At 36.7% G+C, this 17518-nt stretch overlaps 1 non-coding gene across 1 annotated transcript; it reads left to right on the forward strand.

The window, feature by feature from the left end:
- Positions 1-17332: 17332 nt before the first annotated feature.
- LOC117978282 (small nucleolar RNA SNORD56) lies at positions 17333-17403 on the forward strand. Its single transcript, XR_004669161.1, has one exon. It is a non-coding gene; the product is annotated as a small nucleolar RNA SNORD56 (small nucleolar RNA).
- Positions 17404-17518: the final 115 nt, after the last annotated feature.

Consider the following 17518-nt stretch of genomic DNA (forward strand, 5'->3'; position numbering starts at 1 on the left):
AGTGGAGCAGGTGCGTAGGTTCACAGAGCCAGCTATGGGTAGAGTCGGGTGTACATTTTTAGAAGCCACAATTCCCAAAAATCTCCTGACTATAACATCAGTGCACAGAGCCAGTCAGATGGAGGAGGAGTGGGTCCAGGCAATTCAGGAAGAAGTAAAGTAAAAAATGAGTGGTTGCAGGAGAACCCTTTCTCTGTCGAGGTCACTAGACAGAACACTGTAGCCTCCCCTTAACTTCAGAAACAAGCAATGGAGGGTAAAAGTGTTGCCTGGGCCCTGGGAGCAAAGGCAGTAGATAACTTCTCTGTTGTGTCCTCCAGAAGGGCCCAGTCCAGCCTCACAGGCCGAGAAGTCTGTTCAGTTCCCAAGTACTAGAGATGCTGCTATAAGGGATCCCTGAATTTCCTGCCCGAACCACAGGCTCCCCAGCCTTTTCTTCCTGTTTTATTTTTTCCCAGGAAGAAACTTGCCTGTATAATTACAAGGTTCTATGATTCTAAATTCCAACCTAGCCTTCCACATCATTTTGAGGGTATAATATTATTTGTCAAAGTGGGATGATAGAAGATATGTGTGCACATAAAATTAAATTGCTGACAAGGAAAAAAACTAAAATAAAAAAAAGAGAGAAAAAATATGTATGTACAGTGGTTAGCTAGAAATATGCCTTTTAAATATTTGACATGTGGTATGTGGGCCTCAATGTGTACTATTGCACTAGCTTCTCAAATATTAATGGATGTCTTTTAAAAGAAAAACCTCTTGCTAAAAGGTTAACAGTCAAAATAACCCGAGTGGCACAGGTACCAGTCATTAAGTGAAACCTTTCATCTTCCCAGTATAGTACCTGTTCCCAAGCCAGCTTCTTTGAAAATCACTTTTCTCTCATTTACTATTTAGTTTATAAATTGCATAGTAACAATACAGAAACCACAATAGCAGAAAAAACTAATAAAGAATACTTTTAAATGAAAACTCACATCCTAACTCTGCCAAAACATGATAATTAAATCTGAATGCCTCCCTTTCCTGATATATTTTTCACCTAAATATTCAGCTCTGGGATTGCATTGTCTTTGGATTGAGTGAAAATTATTGCCTGGTCTCTAAATCTTCCATTGTGTGTGTGTGTGTGTGTGTGTGTGTGTGTGTGTGTGTGTGTGTTGAATGTATTTCTTTTTGTTCAGAGCAAACTTTTTTCAATATGTATATATAGATATATATATTTAGGCAGATTATGCCAGTAATTTTCTACAAATGTGCTTTTTTAAAAATAATCTTTAATTAAAAAAATAATTATTATTCTTATCCAGTGGCCCATAATTTTTAAAAACACTACTAATGGAGCTGGGTATGGAGTCACACACCTGCCATCCCAGCTACTTGGGAGACTGAGGCAGGGGTATTTGCTTGAACCTGGGAATGTGAAACTAGCCTGGGCAACATAGTGAGACCCCCATTTCAAAAATCAATCTATCATTTAAAAATAAAATAAAACAAAACAAAACACTACTAATAGCTTTTTAAAAAATATTTCTTAACCAGTTTTCCTAGCACCTTCCTTTCCTCAGTGAAGTATAGAAATATGTGGTCAGGGACTGTGGCTTACACGTATAATCCCAATCATTTGGGAAGCCAAAGCATGAGAATCAGTTGAGTCCAGGAGTTCAAGACCAGCCAAGGAGACATAATGAGACCCAGTCTCTAAAACAAATTTTTTTTTTTTTAATTACCAGGGCATGATGGTGCATGCCTGTAGCCCAGCTACTTGGAAGGCTGAGGTAGGAGAATCGCTTGAGCCCAGAAGGTCAAGGCTGCAGTGAGCCATGGTTGTGCCACTGCACTCCATACCTGGGTGACAGAGTGAGACACAGTATCAAAAACAAACAAACAACAAAAAAAAGTATTTGTTTTAGAAAAAACGTTTGGTGAGGTTTGGGCTTAAAAATATATTATTCTAAAATGTTCATAAATATTGTCTAGTAATGATAAGATTAAAGTGACAAAGACAAATTTTTTCCTGTGCAGTTCTCTCACCTTTCCGTAATTTGTCTGTCCCATCCAGCTTCCTAAGGAAATTATTTACAAAATAATGTCTGCATCCTGGGTCTATATATCTGTTGCCTATGAGGAGAGCATTTAAGATCTGAGCCATCTTCAAGTCTTATACTTTGTGTACGGCTCTCATGTTTATGCAGGTTAAGTAAGTTTGTATGCCCTTTCTCTTATTAATCTGTGTATGGTCAGTTCATTTCGGGTAATCGTCAGAGGGTGAAAGGGGAAGCTTTTCACTTCACTCCTACTGTGACGGCCAACTACCTTCTTACTTATTCAGTTTTTTAGTATATATCAACACTTTTACATACCTTTAATTTTAAATAAAATTTTGCATCATTTCACTTAAAATTGTATTTACCTTTTAAAAAGGAAATTAAAAATAAATTTTAAAAATATAAAATTTTAAATAATAAAAATAAAATAAATGATTTATATAAAAATTAATCTGACCTGTGAAAAACACTATCAAGAGAATAAAAAGACAAGTCGTAGACTAGGAGTAAATATTTACAAAAGCTATATCTGGTGAAGATATATTTGTTATCCAAAATATACAAAGAACTCTCAGGACTCAATATAAGAAAACACATAGTCCAACACAAATGTAAAGATCTGAACAGACATTTCACCATAGAAGACAGATGGATGATAAATAAGCACATTGAAAGATGTTCAACATCATTCATCATTAGAGAAATGCAAATTAAAACAACAATAAGATACCGCTACATCCCTATTAGAATAGCTAAAATTTGAAAGACTGACCATACTAAACGTTGGTGAGAACATAAAGGAACTGGAATGCTCATACACCGCTGCTGGAAATATTAAACAGTATAGACACTTTGTCGGTTTCTTTAAAAGTTAAACATATCACACCACCTAGTCATTCAAATCCTGCGTATTTACCCAAGACAAATGAAAGCGTATGTCCAAACAGTTGGACATTCATAGCAACTTTATTTGAAATAGCAAAAACAACTGGAAGCAACCCAAATGTCCATCAAGAGGTGAAAAGATACACTAACTGTAGAATATCCATACAATAAAACTATCTTTTTTAACTACGGGGCAAAAAACAAAAAACCAAAGATAGAATCTAACCTCTTGGTAAATACCTTCACTATTTGGGTTTTTTATAACAGAGAATTCATTCTTTATTAATACTCTTGACTATGAAAATATTTTGACATCAAAAATCTGCAAAATATGAATAAACAAGCAAACAAAGGACACACAGTTTTTTTATTTTTATTTTATTTTTATTTTTTTTGAGACAGTCTCGCTCTGTTGCCCAGGCTGGAGTGCAGTGGGGCGATCTCTGCTCACTGCAAGCTCTGCCTGCCGGGTTCACACCATTCTACTGCCTCAGCCTCCCGAGTAGCTGGGACTACAGGCACCTGCCACCACGCCCGGCTAATTTTTTGTGTTTTTAGTAGAGACGGGGTTTCACCGTGTTAGCCAGGATGGTCGGATGGTCTTGATCTCCTGACCTCGTGATCTGTCGCCTCGGCCTCTCAAAGTGCTGGGATTACAGGCGTGAGCCACCGCGCCCGACCCCAGGACACACAGCTTTAAAAGCTCTCCTTGGTCTCACCCAGTGCCAACCAACTAAAACCTCTCATTTTCCCCCAGGCATTTCTTCTGCCTCCAGGATGGAGGTACAGAATCTTGGCCTTGGGCCACGCACTGGGGACCATGCTGGGCTGCCGTGGTCAGCGACAGACTCAGGTTCTCACCAGGAGCCCCAGGATAAGCCCCTGAAAAAAAATGTTACCCCTCAGGGTGTGCTCCCTGATTCTTGTCTCTGCTGGAAGGAGGAAATCAAGCCAGGAACATTGTCAGGAGAGAGATGAAAATGGGGCTCAGGTTTCTGTCTCTTGTGATGTCAGACAAACCTTTCAGTTCCATCTCCTCAGGCCTCATGGAATTGTTTGGTGTGGACGCACTGAGATTCTGAACTGGGTCCCCTCTCCCTCTGCCTTTCTCTGGGGCCAGATCCTGAGCTCTCCAATCCAATTTTTCCCCCAATTTGACCTTGGATTTATGTATCTCAATTACTGTCTGCCTGTCCCAAAGAATAGAAGCTGTATTGCAGCAGGGACATTGTTTAAAAAAATAATAATAACAGCTATATTTTTAGGATCCATGACACTGTCCAGCATATCGGTGGTATATGATAAAAAAGTTTGTTGAATGAATGAACAAATATATTATTCACAATGTCACATTATCCTGAACTGATGAGAAAATTAAATATCTGATGTCAGTATTGGCAATATTATGAAGTAAATATAATTCTGATACAGTACTGGTGAAAATCTAACAAGAGATGCTCATTTTAGAAAACATTTTCTTGTAGATTTGAAAATGTTTAATCTCCATGAACTAGTTGTATATCTGCAAGTTGTGTATCTTTGGGTTAGGCATCTGCCCCCCACCAAAGGCAGCCACATCCCAGTCTTCAGATAAGGTGAACATGCTAAGTTATATGCTAAAAGGGGCTTTGCAGATGTGATTACCATTAAGGGCATTGAAATGGGGAAATTACCTTGAATTATCTTGGTGAGTCCAATCTAATCTCATAATTCCTTGAGAGCAGAGAATATTTTCTGGATGCAGAGATTCAGACAGATGGCAGTATGAGAAAGATGTAGCCTGCTATTACTGGCTTTTAAAACAGTGGAAGGGGGCCACAAGCCAAGGAAAGCCAGTGACCTTTAGAAGCTGGGAATGACCCAAAGTTTACAACCAGGAAGAAACCGAGGATCTCAATCCTACAACCACAAGGAACTGAATTCTGCCAACAACCCAGATTCTCTCTTAGAGCCTTCAGAAAGAAATGCAGCCTGCCAACATCTTGATGTTAGTTCAATGAGAGCCATACCAGATTTCTAACCAAAACAACTCTAAGATAATAAGTTTGTGTGTGTGTTTTAAAACAGGCTAAAAGCTTATAAAAATGTGTTCTTTTAAGCCACTAAGTTTGTAGTAAATTGTTATAGCAGGAATAGAAAACTGATACAACCCATTCTAACTGGTGTGAGATGGTATCTCATTGTGGTTTTGATTTGCATTTCTCTGATGGCCAGTGATGATGAGCATTTTTTCATGTGTCTTTTGGCTGCATACATGTCTTCTTTTGAAAAGTGTCTGTTCATATCCTTCGCCCACTTGTTGATGGGGTTGTTTGCTTTTTTCTTGTAAATTTGTTTGAGTTCATTTTAGATTCTGGATATTAGCCCTTTGTCAGATGAGTAGATCATTAAAAAGTCAGGAAACAACAGGTGCTGGAGAGGATGTGGAGAAATAGGAACATTTTTACACTGTTGGTGGGACTGTAAACTAGTTCAACCATTGTGGAAGTCAGTGTGGCAATTCCTCAGGGATCTAGAACTAGAAATACCATTTGACCCAGCCATCCCATTACTGGGTATATACCCAAAGGATTATAAATCATGCTGCTATAAAGACACATGCACACGTATGTTTATTGCGGCACTATTCACAATAGTAAAGACTTGGAACCAACCCAAATGTCCAATAACGATAGACTGGATTAAGAAAATGTGGCATATATACACCGTGGAATACTATGCAGCCATAAAAAATGATGAATTCATGTCCTTTGTAGGGACATGGATGAAACTGGAAACCATCATTCTCAGCAAACTATGGCAAGGACAAAAAACCAAACACCGCACGTTCTCACCCATAGGTGGGAATTGAACAATGAGAACACATGGACACAGGAAGGGGAACATCACACACTGGGGCCTGTTGTGGCATGGAGGGAGGAGGGAGGGATAGCATTAGGAGATATACCTAATGTTAAATGACGAGTTACTGGGTGCAGCACACCAACATGGTACATGTATACATATGTAACAAACCTGCACGTTGTGCACATGTACCCCAAAACTTAAAGTATAATAATAAAAACAAAGAAAACTGATACAACCCTAGAGAAAGTCTTGTACATATGCCCTATAAACACACAACAGAGTATTTTTAATTTTTTTATTGAGATAAAAATGTATATATATATAATTTACCATCTGTACATTTTTAGAGGCCAGTTTAGTGGTGATAAATACATTTATGTTTGCTTTTCTTCAACTCCTCCTCCCACTCCCCTTGCTGGCCTCTAGCAACCACCAATTTACTTTCTATCTTCCTGAGATCCACTTTTTCACTGGCCACATATAAGTGACAACATGCGATATTTGCCTTTCTGTGCTTAGCTCATTCCATTTAACATAATGGCCTATGTTCATTACGTTAAGCGAAATGGCCAGCACCACTTATGTTGCTGCAAATGACAGAATTTCATTCTTCTTTGTATCTGAGTAGTATTCCATGATGTATATATATGACTTTTAAAATCTGTTTATTTGTTGATGACCACTTATGTTGATTCCATATTTTGGCTATTGTGAATAGTGCTGCAATAAACATGGGCATGTAGAGATGTCTTTGATACATTGATTTCCTTTGTTTTGGATATATATCCAGTAGTGAAATTGCTGGACCACATGGTAGCTCTAGTTTTACTTTTTTGAGGAACCTCCATACAGTTCTCCATAGTGGCTTCATTAATGTAGATTCCCACCAACAGTGTACTAGTGTTCCCCTTTCTCCACATCTTTGCCAGCATCTGTTATTGCCTGTCTTTTTGATACAAGCCATTTCAACCAACGTGAGCTGATATTGCATTGTGGTTTTGATTTGCATTTGCTTGATGATTAGTGATATTGAACATTTTTTCATCTTCCTATTGGCCTTTTGTATGTCTTCTTTTGAGAAATATCTGTTCAGATCTTTTGCCCATTTTTTTTAAAAAATTGTATTTATTTATATATTTTTAACTATTTTTTTAGAAGCAAGGTCTTGCTGTGTCACCCAAGATAAAGGGCAGTGGCTTAATCATAGCTCACTGTAACCTCAAACTCCTGGGATTAAGAAATCCTCCTACCTCAGCCTCTTCAGTAGCCCATTTTTCAATCAGATTTTTTGATTATTATTGAGTTGTTTGAGCTCTTTATATATTGTAGTTGTTACTCCTTTATCAGATGGATAGTTTGAAAATATTTTGTCCCATTCTGTGGTTGGCACTTCACTTTGTTGATTATTTCCTTTGCTTGAGGCTTTTTAGCTTGATATAATCCCATTGTCTATTTTTGCCTTTGTTGCCTGTGCTTCTGAGGTCTTACGCAAAAAAATCTGCCCGTACCAATGTCCTGGAGCATTTCTCCTATGCTTTCTTTTAGTAGCTTCATAGTTTCAGATCTTAGATTCAAGTCTTTAATCTATTTTTATTCGATTTGATTTTTGTATATGGTAAGAGGGGTTTAATTTTATCCTTCTTCATTTAGTTATTCAGTTTTCCCAGGATTATTTATTGAAAAGACTGTTCTTTGCCCAGTGTATGTTCTTGATGCCTTTGTCAGAGGTGAGTTGTTTGTAAATGTGTAGATTTATGTCTGAGATCTCCATTCTGCTCCATTGTCCTGTGTGTCTGTTTTTATGCCAGTAGAAATATATTGGCAATAATTAGTACAGAAAAGCTGAAACAATGAAATGACAAAAGTGAATTATACTGATATAATTCATTATGCTCACTAAATGCAATAGCATGCAGCTAGTAAAAACAATGTAGTGCACACAGTATTAAAATAAAACACAATTCAATATACACAGTGCCCACAGTGGCCATCATTAGAGTGTTGAAGAAGGGGATGTAGTCAGCAAAAGTTGTACAGGTGACTTCAAAAGTAATCATAAGCACTTATGATTACTTTTGGCTTAATTTCTTAAACCAAGACTGGAGACACAAGTGTTCATTGTGTGCTTATTCTATATATATATTATAAATATTTTATAAATATATTGTTTCTATTCAGTATTTAATAAAGTAAATCAATAGAAAAGGTTAAAAAGCAATGCATACATATTTCAAATATTTTTTTGCTCCAAATTATATAAGCATTGCATAGTTATTGCCCTGGGCCAGGTAAGGTGGCTCACACCTGTAATCCTAGCGCTTTAGGAGGCTGAGGCAGGAAGAGAGCTTCAGCCCCAGAGGTCAAGGCTGCAGTGAGCTGTAATTGCACTACTGCACTCCAGCCTAGGTGACAGAGCAAGACGCTGTCTCAAGATAAAAAGAAAAATAAGTTAATAAATAAATAAATATATGTGTATATATTAACTGATTTTATTAAGTACATATATATAGTTAATATATATAACTATACATATATGTAGTTACTGTCTTGGTCTATAGTCAATCTTACAGTGCTTAAGACATTGATACTGAGAACAGTTCTCCTAGGTATATGCTGTGTTTCTGGGGTGACATGATGCTCTCATCTGGCCTCTGTGAGCCTAATTCTAACTTACATTTACCCCACTCTTCAACAACAACTTGGGAAGGTGTCCCTAAACGTTCCTAGGTGAACCCAAACCTGTGGCCCTCAACACATTTCTAGGTAAAGCAAGCTCCTGACATATCTGTGGATATCCTCTCATTAGAAGAAGGGGGAAGAGACCATCTCAAAGTAATTCATTTAATATAGCTTTGCAGCATTAATTTTATTTTGACAAAGAGACACAAAGTAAATAAAATTTCTAAAATACTATAAACTTTCAAGCATTTTCACACTAAGTCTAGCCCTGCTCACATGCCAGGGAAATATAAAGGTGATCTGTTTCTCAACCTGACCAAGATGCTACAGTGATTAAAAATAAACTCAATCCCTGGATCTCTACCAAAGGGTCTTTTCATATGGATCAAAGTGTATCTACTCATCACATTCTGGAAAAATTATTTGTCTGGAAATAGACAAATTATCCAAAATATAATAGAAATAACAGCCTCTGGAAAGGGCCAAATAAGACTCTTACTGATACAACAGCTAAATCTAGGTCTGATGCTTATTCTGTGTGGACAACAATAGCAGAGCTAATGACTGATTTGTGGGAAGTAAACATTACGTTTGCAGAATCGTACATGATTTCAGTAGAAGGGCAAGGAAATTTCAGCTGGGAACAGATTGCTCCATGGTAATGTGATCACTATGTACCCAACAATGGCTCTTTCTTCCTAGCGTCAATGCAGATGTTGTTTTCTCCTTAACTGTTATCATTTCTGTTTCTAATCACATAAAAGTGTATCTGTTACATATCTGAAGTAAATTCATACTAGTGGTGTAACATCTCCAGCCGTTTAAGTGTAAAAAGAGAAAACGTATGATGTGTTTACTCACTGTTTTATACTCTGTAACGCATGAAGAGAAGATCCTTTTATTCATTGCCTGTACTTTTATTTTTAAACTTTCTGAAACACTTTATGTTATATCCAGCATAGAACTGAGTTTTCCTTTTTGATTTAATCTGACAATATTTTTTTCCTCTAATAAGAGAGTCAAGCCTACTTACTTTTATTGGTAAATTCTGTTTGGTTATATTTTGGTTACAGCATGTTATGCTGTGATCTATATGCACATATCTTCTTTTGCTGCCTTGTTTGTTTTTATTGATTTTGTTTTGATGTTGTGATATTTGGAAGAGTTAAATTTTTATTCTGATGGCTACCTTATGTAATTTCATAAAATCATCTCTTTCTTTAGCAGTAGCTAATGTCTCTAAACTAAGAACAATGGTATTAACTCTTTCTTGTCTTCCCTATGTGATCTTTCATCCCCCAATTTGATATAATAATATTAACTTTGTTTCCCCTGATGCCATTAAGTGCGCCTACATTTCTATAAACAGTATCCTTTGACTCCCAGGCATTACAGATGAGCAGTCAGTAAAATCATTCTGCAGAATACCTTCTTTTTCCTTTTCTTCTATTTTTCTTAGTTGTATCATTTCTATATCGCCAGAGCACCTACAGTTGCATTTCTTTCTGTCAGCTTTATCCAGCATTTGTTTTTGCCTCTTATTTGAAGTTAAATATATTCCTTGCTCACTACGACACTGGGGAGAGGAAGGTTTTGTTGTCATTGTTGTGCTTGTACAGTTGCTTATTTAAAAACATTGGCAAAAACAAACAAAAAATGTACGTAGATGGAATGGAGATAAGACAGAAAATGAGAGAGATTGATAATGAGTGTGCTTATTCTAGACTGGGAGGGGTGCTACACTGAGTAGTGTCTCAAGGCTGCAGGAAAGGATGGTTGATTGTGAGCAGGTGGAGTTTCCACTGAAGGAGAGAAGTCCTGCCTTCAACAACCTGTGCAGAACCAGGAACTGGTAATGGTTCAAATCAACTTACAGACCTGGAGGTAGAAATTTAAGAAAGCTCGTTTAGCACCTAGTTTCCTAGAAAATATTAGCTACTATTTGCTGAGCATCTGTCAGTCTGTCTGCAGCATGGAAGATCTGAGTACAGGGGAGACTGGATTAGTAACAGTGGGTCAGAAAATTATATAATATTCAACCAAAATTCCTGCTTTACATAGACGGCACCTGGTATTTCCAGAACTACAAGGTAAAGAAATTATTTGTGCTTGAACTTGCAGAAAACTGCCTTTTCCCTTCTTCTCTTGCATCTTAACCTGGAGCTTCTCTTTTCTTGAGCCTCAGTGTCCTTCCCAACTCAATTTATAACTGACTTCCTGCAGTTTCTCCTTAGGACAGGGCTTTGTTTTGGGGGTGGTTAATTTGTAGGGTTCATAGGATACAGACCACTCACAGCACTGCTTTTTGCCATCCTCACTCTCAGCTGTGAGTTGAGGCTCAGGAAGCCTTCTGCCAGCCTCAGCTGCTGTTCTCAGATTAATCTGCTAAGTTCTTTTTGCTTAGTAGGAATCTCTGAATTTAGGAACATAGATGTTAGCAATTGTATTTCTAGTTTTTCCAGTTCCCAGAGCCATTAAAGATTTTTTTCCTTTCCTTTCCTTCTTCCAAAACAGTTGGTGATTCCCCTGGGTCTCTGTGGTTTAACCTCACAAAAGGTTCATGATGACACCCTGTTACATTGTTTTGTCATAGTTAATACCTTGTTATCCCAGTTGCTCAGTCAATTTTTGTGAGAGATTCAGGGATATTAATAAAACTGTGCTGCTGCTACTAGCATCTTGCATAAAAGCCCTATTAATTAAAATGTTTATTTTACGTGTGATTTGAACTTGTAATTTTTATTCAAAGTTTTTCAACAGAGATCCAGAGAAGACCCTCTTTATATTTGTAGTTTTGTGCATTGCAACACTTTTTAGTGAAAAAAAAAACCATGAGAACAACACAAGTGATTTTAAAAGAATAAACCTATAATCCATTAATTATAAAATGAAATACTGTGCAGGTGTTAAGAATGAGGGAATCAATAAGAACTTGTGTTGGGTAACTATAAACTTTTAAAAAATGAAGTATATGCTCATGTGACCATATTATCGTTTAAAAAAATACAAGCATACTTGCACACACCTTCAAGCAAAATGGGTACATGCATTTAAAAATATTTAAATTAAGTAAATGGTCCAATAATTTAACTTTGTAAAATTCTATGTTCTCTGATTATTTTATATGCTAGAAACAGGCATTACTGTTTTGTTTATTTCATTTGAAATAATTGTAGTCACATGAGGTTTAAGTTATAAGACAGAGAGGTCACATATGCCTATTTTCTAATTGGATACCTTATTTATTACTATTGAGTTTTGAGAATTCTTTATATATGCTAGATGTAAGCTCTTTGTCAGATATATAGTATGCAAATTATTTCTCCCAGTCTGTAATTCATGTTTTCAACCTCTTTACAGGGTCTAAGTTAAAAAAAAAAAAGGTGTTTATTTATTTTAATGAAGTCCAGTTTTATCGCTTTTTCCTTTTGTAGATTTTGTTTTTGATATCAAGCCTAAAAATTCTTTGCCTAGCCCAAGGTCTCAAGAGTTTTCTTCTATTTTTAAAAGTTTAATGAATGAATGAATTTATTTATTTATTTATTTATTTATTTATTATTTTTGACACGAGGTTTCGCCCAAGCTGTAGTGCAGTGGTGCCATCATTGCTCACTGCAGCCACGAACTACTGGACTGAAGTGATCCTTCTGTCTCAGCCACTGGAGTAGTAGCTGAGATTACAGGCACGAGCTACCATACATGACTTAAAGTTTTATAATACTACATTTTACATTTAAGCCTGTGATTTATGTGAGCTAAATTTTATATAAAGTATAAATTTAGGTCAGTCTTAGTTTTTATATCTATGAATGTCCAATTGCTCTAGCACCATTTGTTGAAAAAGGTATCCTTCCTTTAAACTGTTTTTGCATCCTTGTTAAAAAAAAAATCAGTTGAATATTGTGTGGTCTGTCACCTTTTAATGAGATAAAAACATTAACACTCACCAGATATTGAAGTTTAGAAACTTTTTTAAAGCTAAACTTCTGAAAATAGAATACAAAATAAAAAACATGTCAAATTAGTCAATTTGCATAAGACCAGTTCATTTAAATATATTAAAATACAAACTAATTCAAACCACTAAAGTGATAATGCAAGACTATAAATTAAAAGGCTAATTATTAAGTCAAACTGCTGTATTCTATGTGTTAGAGTGAGTTCAGAAAGATCCATTGTATTATTGAATAGGCAAAAGTTTTAATTTCAGAGGATGAAACTGACATATTACTGCCACCTTGTGGATATTCTGTTATTACAGGCTATTATAAAAAGCAATGAGGGTATATAATCTGTTCTAACAAGAAACATTTCCTTTTTTTTGTCATTTTTATTATTATTATCATTACATTTTAAGTTCTGAGATACATATACAGAACGTGGAGGTTTGTTACATAGGTATACACGTGCCATGGTGGTTTACTGCACCCATCAACCCATCATCTACATTAGGTATTTCTCCTAATGCTATCACTCCCCCAGCCCCCCACCCCCTGACAGGCCCCGGTGTGTGATGTTCCCCTCCCTGTGTCCATGTGTTCTCATTGTTCAACTCAAAAAAAAAAAAAAGATGCATTTTCTGCTTTCCCAATTTCTTAAATGCAGTGCAACTTTATGTTTAATTTAACTAATTTAATTTTTTGAGACAAGGTCTAGCTCTGTTACCTAGGCTGGAGTGGAGTGGCATGAATATGGTTCAGTAAAACCTCCACCTCCCTGGCTCAAGTGATCCTCCTTTCTCAGCCTCCTGAGTAGCTAGGACCACAGGCATGCGCCACCATAGCCAGCTAGTTTCTTTTTTCTTTTTTGTAGAGTTGAGGTCTCACTTTGTTGTCCAAGCTGGTCTCAAACTACTGGGCTCAAAGGATCCTCCTGCCATGGCCTCCCAAAGTGCTTGGATTTATGGGTGTGTGCCATAGCACCAGGCCTAAGCAACTTTAGAGAAGCCTTTTTTTCTTTCATAAAAACAGTTGTAGATATTTTCCTTATGGAATTTATTTGTGATAATATATTTTAATAGATGGTTTAATTTGTTAAATAACTTGTCTCAGATAATAATAATTAATTAATATTAAAACTACAAAACAGGCAGGGTCTTCTTTTTCTATGAAAAATGAAAGTTGATTCTGACATCTATGTAAACATTTTAAGTATTCAAAGTATATAAATGTGAAGTCCTATCAAGAGTAATTAGACAAGAGAAAGAAATAAAGGGCATTCAAATTGGAAAGGAGGATGTCAAATTGTTCCTGTTTGCAGGTGACATGATCTTATATATAGGAAAACCTGAAGACTCTACCAGAAAACTTTTAGAACAAACAAATTCAGTGAAGTTGCAAGACACAAAACTAATACACAAAAATTGGTGGCATTTATATATATGAACAACAAACTAGCTGAAAAAGAAATCAAGATGGCAAACCTATTTACAATAGTTACCAAAAAAAAACCTAGACATAAATGTAACCAAGGAGGTAAAATGAAAACTACAAAATACCGATGAAAGAAATTGAAGAAGATACAAATAAATGAAAAGTAAAAAGTAGAAAGTAGAACAGAGGATACTGCAGGCTGAAAAGGGTAGGGAGAAAGGAGGGATAGTAAGAGATTTGTTAATGGATACAAAATTACAGCTAGGTAGGAGTAATAAGTTCCAGTGTTCTATAGCACTGTAGATGACATTCATGCTCATGGATCAGAAATACTAATGTTGTTAAAGTGACAGTACACTCAAAAGCAACCTACAGATTCAATGCAATCTCTATCAAAATACCAATGAATATTTTTCACAAAATTAAAAAAAAATCCAAAGAGATTGTATGGAATCAAAAGTATCCTCAATAGCCAAAGCAATCCTAAGCAAAAAGAACAAAGCTGGATGTATCATGCTACCAGACCTCAGAATACACTACAAAGCTGTAGTAACCAAAACATCATGGTATTGGCATAAAAACAGACACATAGACCTATGGAATAGAATAAAGAACCCAGAAAATCCACATATCTCAGGCAATTGATTTTTTACAAAGATGCCAAGAACACTCATTGGGGAAAGGATAGTCTCTTCAATAAATGGTGCTTGGAAAACTGGATATCCAAATGCAGAAGGATGAAACTAGACCCCTGCCTCTCACCCTATACAAAAATCAACTCAAAGTATCTCAAATACCGAAATATAAGACCCAAAATGGTAAAGCTACTAGAAGAAAACATAGGGGAGATCCTTCAGGACATTGCTCTGGGAAAAGATTTTATGAATAAGGCATCAAAAGCACAGGCAACAAAAGAAAAAGTAAACAAATGGGATCACATCAAGCTAAAAAGCTTCTGCACAGCAAAGGAAATAATGAAGTGAGTGAAAAGACAACCTACAGAATGGGAGAAAATATAAACTACTCATCTGGCAGGAAATTAATATCAAGAATATACAAGGAATTCAAACATATCAACAGCAAAGAAACCCAACAATCTAATTAAATATAAGCAAATGCTCTGAACAGACATTTCTCAAAAGAAGACATACAAATGACCAACAAATTTATGAAAAAATGTTCAACACCACTAATCAGCAGGGAAATGCTAATCAAAGCCACAATGAGGCATCATCTCACCCCAGTTAGGATGGCTATTATAGAAGAGACAAAAATAAATGCTGGCAAAGATGTGAAGAAAAGGGACTTTTTTTTTGACAGTCTCATTCTCCGTCCAGGCTGGAGTGCAGTGGTGGTGTAACCTGGCTCCCTCTGCTTCTAGGGTTCAAATAGTTCTCCTGCCTCAGCCTCATGAGTAGCTGGGGAAAAAGGAACTCTTATACACTGTTGGTAGGAATGTAAATTAGTGCAGCCAGTATGTTGAACAGTATTGAAACCCCTCAAGCAATCCCACTACTGGGAATTTATCCAAAGGAAAAAAAGCATTATGTTGGAGAGACATCGGCATCCCCATGTTTATTGCAACAGTGTTCACAATAGCCAAGATATGGAATCAACCTAGGTTTCCAACAACAGATGAATGGATTTTTAAAATGTGGTATATATACACCAAGGAAGGCTATTTAGCCATAAAAAAAGAATAAATAAAATCCTGTCATTCTCAGCAACATGGATGGAACTGGAGGATATTATGTTAAGCAAAATAAGCCAGGAATAGAAATTTCAACACCACATGTTCTCACTCATGCAGAAGCTAAAAAAAAGTTGATCTCATAGAAGTAAAAAGTAGAACAGAGAATACTGCAGGCTGAAAAGTGTAGGGAGAAAGGAGGGATAGTAAGAGATTTGTTAACGGATACAAAATTACAGTTAGGTAAGAGTAATAAGTTCTAGTGTTCTATAGTACTGTAGATGACTATAGTTAACAATACTATATTATGTAGTTTAAAATACCAAGGAGTAGTTTGAATGTTCCCAACACAAAGAAATAATAAATGTTTGAGATGATAGATATGCTAATTACCCTGATCTGATCACCATCTACATGTATTGAAACATCCCCATATAGCAATGAATATGTATAATCTTTGTCAATTTAAAAAGTAAAAAAAAAAGTTAATCTTGAAGAATGCATTTGAAGAACTTGTACTCAAGAAATCAACTTATTTTAAGAACTTGAGTCTCCTTGGAATTTGTGTTTTCTAGACCAGTACTTCTCCAAATTAAAGCAAATTTAGGCTGGGCATGGTGGCTCATGCCTATAATCTCAGCACTTTGGAAGGCCGAGGCCAGCAGATCACTTGAGGTCAGGAGTTCGAGACCAGCTGACCCAACATTGTGAAACCCTGTCTCTACTAAAAATACAAAAATTAGCCGGGCATGATGGCATGCGCCTGTAATCCCAGCTACTTTGTAGGCCGAGGCAGGATAATCGCTTAAACTGAAGAGATGGAAGTTGCAGTGAGCCAAGATTGAACCACTGCACTCCAGCCTGGGCAACAGAGCAAGACTCTGTCTCAAAAAAAAAAAAAAAGAAAAAAGCGAATTTAGTTCACTTTGGTATTGTGTCAAAATGTAGATTCTTTTAAAGTAAATCCAGAGAATTTAGATGTAGTTGAAGCTTGTAATCTGTTCTTAATTTTTTTAATAAAAATAAAATATTTAGATTTAGAGTAAATCTAAAGTGAGGCCTGAAGCTGCTCCCAGGTGATACTGATGCTGCTCATTTTTGCCCAAATTTTGAGTCACAAGATTCTAAATTAGTGGTTTGAAGTCCTACATGCGTAATCACTTGGGGAGCTCAATTAACACCCAGCAATAGACTAATTACTAATAAATCAGAATCTTCAGTATTAGGCTTCAATCATTGGCAATTTTTTTTTTTTTTTTGAGATGGAGTCTCCCACTGCCGCCCAGGCTGAAGGGCACTGGCACCATCTTGGCTCACTGCAAGCTCCGCCTCCTGGGTTGTCGCCATTCTCCTGCCTCAGCCTCCCGAGTAGCTGGGACTACAGGCACCCGCCACCACGCCCGGCTAATTTTTTGTATTTTTAGTAGAGACGGGGTTTCACCGTGTTAGCCAGGATGGTCTCGATCTCCTGACCTCATGATCCTCCCGCCTTGGCCTCCCAAAGTGCTGGGATTACAGGCGTGAGCCATCGCGCCCAGCCAATCATTGGCATTTTTAAAGGTCCCAGGTGATTCTAATGTGAGGTCTTTACAGACATCTTGTAAGTTAAAAACTATAAAGTGTAAAATTGTCTTTACCTCCCTTTTGGAAACCACAAATGTATGTCAAAGTTGGAACAGAAGTAGAAAGCATACAAAAATGAACTTGACAATACCCATCTACAGATCCGTGATAGGCATTTGTGTACAACTTGACCTACGTGACATTTAAGGTCAGTTTGCTCCGATTATTATTAAGAATAAAGTATACTACAATGATGGCAATATGTTTCATCGACAGCAGTTCACCCATTGAGTGTTGATACCGTGGGTCTGAGTGAAGCTGAGGGTGGAGGAAACACAGGGTGAGGGAGCGGGATAGTTTGCCCCTTCAAGGACTGACAGGATATAACACAAAAGGCGGGGAGGGGGAAAGAATAAAGTCTACCTTCTGAG

This window comes from Pan paniscus, chromosome 9 (assembly GCF_029289425.2).
Source record: "Pan paniscus chromosome 9, NHGRI_mPanPan1-v2.0_pri, whole genome shotgun sequence".
In the NCBI taxonomy this organism is placed as follows: Eukaryota; Metazoa; Chordata; class Mammalia; order Primates; family Hominidae; genus Pan; species Pan paniscus.